Here is a 4,355-nt window from a genome sequence, read left to right on the forward strand (position 1 = left end):
CTGCTCTGAACACACCTGGGCCAGAAGAAGAAAATGAAATAATAAAATAACATAAAAATACTACTTGGCATGCGTGTGCTGGCAGCTTAAAAAGAGCAAAAATGTGGACTGGCAGGAGGTCTTGAGGAACTGGACTGGGAACAACATGCTCCAACGATGATATGATACAACTTGACAACTAAAAGAAGGCCTTAAGAGAAGTCATCTTTCTATCATAATAATGTGTGGGAGAGTTTTCAAAGCCACTCTGAAAATGTATTATGCAAGAACTACTATAAATCTTCAGACAAATTAAATTCATAGGCACATCATGAACTTTGGAGAAGATATCATGATACGTCTTTGTGCAAGCATTAAGAAGAAATCGGAATTAAACCTGAATGTTGATGTTTTTACGTAAATTGCAACATCACTTGTAAGAATGTGGCTGTAATAGGATTAAGGTAAAATTCCTCAGATCTACCTGAGGTTGCGGCAGGTTTTACAGGCCTTCACTGCTCTCTGTTACCGCTGTTTATTTTCACAGCTCCGCCGTGGCACTCTCACTATGTCACGTTGCCTCACGTCTGTCAGCCCCTATTAGAGTGCAGGCCCGGTCCCGGCGGCCCCTGAAAACCGATCGCACTCCACTTCTGCAGCCTACAGGAGTGTGGACACGGGAAGAAGTCTCTGCACACAAAGATCCTCTCACACTGGAGGCTTTATTTTCCATTCGGGTGCCTGCTACACAACAAAAAATGGATGGAGTGATACACTGAGAAATCCACACTGAAGGCTGGGATATGGATTTAAAAAACAAAGCTTTTGGATTACATGACAGGAAAAGCCAGAAAACCTCAGAGGCTGTTTCTGAAAAGAAAAAAAAAATGGGGAACTCTGGGTGTCTGTGTTAAGTGAAAAGGATCTGGCAGCAAAAAGATGAATAACAGGGAATAAATCACGAGCAGGCGTACTGTTGTAGGAAAATAATCAACAACTGGGTTGTGATGTGGCTTTGTGTCAAGCAGAACTTGATTAATAATCCTAAAGTAATTTATTAATATACCACATTGATCTGCCAAAATGAGCAATTATTTTTATTTCAACATAAAATGACACATCATACTTTTAACTGTTTATAGTTATATTTTAATATTGTGGCTCATCTATGAAACAAAATATCGCCTGTCACCTCCCCAAGCATGCTTTTTTGCCTCTCTAGAAATTCCAGAGCCAAACACACATCTTGTCGTGTTACTGAGAAACTGTTAAGCACAAAGACTTTCCCATGGTGGAGTAAGTGGCCAGTAAAACACTCGAAACACGAAATGTTAGTGTTTAAAAAAAAAAAAAAGTCTGTTTAGAGAAAGCATCACCATTCAGTATAACCATATCAACAGTTGTGTGTTTTTTTTTATCTGTTTATCATCATGCGATTATATGAATCATCCACCACACAAGTCCCTGTGAACGAGTTGTTATGATAGAGATAATAACGTATGAGAACAAGTGCTGTGATCTGACTCTGTGTCTACGGTCACAGCTGCTCCACCTTTAGACCAATCAGAATCAAGAATTGCAACGATTTTTTTTGTTTTATTGTGGTATAACACAGTATAATAAACAGTTTTTCATTTTGCACCGCACTGTAAACACAGTAAACATGGTGCAGTGCAGGACGTCGTGCTTTATCCGGCTCAAATTTCAGTTTGTAAATGTTTCACCTTTTTTTGGATTTTAAAGAAAGTGTCTGCTTTACTGGAGGATGATGAATGACTGAAGGGTGTAATAACTTAAGCAAAGAAGACAGTGATGTAAAGCAGGTGCTTACGATTTCATATTCAGAAACGTGCGTTATTCTTCATTCTGCCTTGTTTCACGTCTTGTATTGATTTTACTCGCTCACTTTACAGACAGAAACGCAGGAGCAGCCAGAATGAATGTTAGTGCTGAACCTAAAACATGTGAAGTTCATGTAAATCATGAGAAGGGAAATCCTACAGGAAAAGATGTGCCAGTATGTTTAAACTTGTTTCTTATTAGTTTAACAGCCTTCTTTCTTTTCTTTCTTTAATGGAAAACTGAATGAAATAATTGTGAATTTAATGCTAAGATACAATTTTTTATAGAAAAATCTGACTCTAATGTCAAACGGTATAAAAACTGCTAATTTACTCTTAAGCCATAATAAAAAATTACAATTCACATGATTGCGTAAATAATGCTTATTTCATTTCACCACATAATTCCCTGAAATTGCATGTGAAACCAAATAAACTGCTGTAAAAGGAATTAAAAAAACAATAAATTATGTAAATATCTTGTGGAAAAATGTGGAAAATCACCAATGAAACATGTCAAATAATCATGCAGAAATGTAAGAATGATGCAAAAAAAATCATATGTTTAAAGTAAATATGTAGTTAAAATAAATAAAAATAAATTTATTGTAAATTTCAGGAGAGAAATTAAAAAAAAATAAAATACGTAAAATCTAGTGTCAAAAAATTATTTGTGGGGGAAAATAACGTGAAAAGCAAATTAAAAAAAAGAAATTAATTATAATTGGTAAATCATTTAAAGAAACCACATTTGAAACTAGATAAATCAAGTTTATTTTTAAGTATTTAAAAAAAAGGTATAAAATGAACAAATAAATGTGTGAAGAAAAAAAAACCCCACTAAAACAACCGTCATATTATAAACTCAAGAAGCATGTTCATTTTCCACATGTAAAAATATCAATAGGTTATGTAGAAATAACATGGCAATAAAGACAGTATGTCTATAATGTCCACTATTGTGTAAATCTCAGGTGAAGTTGAAGAGACTGGAAGTTGTGTAAAAGACACCAGGCCCACAGTGAGCTGGAAGCTGTATGAAGGCAGCGCATTGCTTTTACAGATAACTGAGCAGATCGTCTTTCCTGCCAGCAGCAGTGTGCTATAACTCATGGGCGCAATGACCTGACAAGGTCTGTGTGCTGGCCATCAACGCACATAGACTGTGACACAGCGGGATTGTGGTGCAGATCGCTGAGCTGAGGCTCATAAAGAATGTGTTGAGTGTGGCAGCAGAGCTGGAGAGACTGAGCCAAACCTCACGTGCACCAAACCGCAAGCACCGGGGCAGGACAGGTCGCGTGTCACACTGTCTCACTGTCTGTCATTCACACTCACAGACAGACAGACAGACAGACAGACAGACAGACAGACAGACAGACAGACACCCCCACACACAGATGCATGGACAGACAGAGAGACAGACACAAACACAAAGAGATTAATGGACGGACGGATGCACAGACACAGACCCAGACACACACACAGACAGACAGACACAGAGATGGACGGACAGACAGACACACGGACGGACAAACGATCAGACAGACACACAGACAGACACACACACACACAACAGACAGACACAAGCAGAGAGCAATAAAAGGAAATAAAAAGGTGAGCTGACAGATCACTTAAGCAGTCGTAAATCTCACTTAAGCTCCCTTGAGGTAAAGCCAGGTTTCTGCCTAGTCATGCATGATCCACGCTGTGCAAACAGATAACAGCCAAGGATAGCCAGGATACTGCAGAGAGCACCATATAGGGTACAGAGAGAAGAACATGGCACATGGACCAGGCTCTGCTGAAACAGGTTCAGATTTTACAAGTTTGTCCAGTACATACAAAGCCACAGAAGCTGATCCTCGTGCCATGCACAGTCCACGTCTTTCCATCATCACTCTACAAAATGCTTTGAGCATGACAGCTCCAATCCCCCAGAGGGCATCGTAATCAAACCTTAGAATGCAGCTCACAATACAGATTTAATTCCTCTTCCACATCAGCAGCAGCCAGCACACACACAGACACACACACACACAGAGAGAGAGAGAGAGAGAGAGAGAGAGAGAGAGAGAGAGACAGAGAGAGAGAGAGAGAGAGAGAGACAGAGACAGAGAGAGAGAGAGAGAGAGAGAGAGAGAGAGAGAGAGAGAGAGAGAGAATCTTACTTTACTTTGAGTGCATCATTCAGGAAAAAAGAGGAAGACACAAAGATGAAGCTTGCACATATTTGTGGGGGAAAATGCATTGCTTTAGATAATGTTACAGGCTTTGCCACATATGCTTGATAAACCTCAACTTTAGGTGCCAGGAAAGAAAGGAGTATGTGTCGCTTAGCATTTTATTTTACTGTGGCTCTGATCAACATTTTCTTTTTTCGCTTTAGCAGAAAGATGGTAGTGGACTTCACCTGGGAAAAAACTGCTCATGACAGACTGACAGGTCTCTGCAAATAGTTGATGTGTTGGAGGCAGACTAAATGGGCAAGTGTTATGATGAGCGATTTTGACACCTGGTTCACAGTATTTTCAA

Source organism: Tachysurus vachellii, chromosome 10 (genome assembly GCF_030014155.1).
Source record: "Tachysurus vachellii isolate PV-2020 chromosome 10, HZAU_Pvac_v1, whole genome shotgun sequence".
Classification (NCBI taxonomy): domain Eukaryota; kingdom Metazoa; phylum Chordata; class Actinopteri; order Siluriformes; family Bagridae; genus Tachysurus; species Tachysurus vachellii.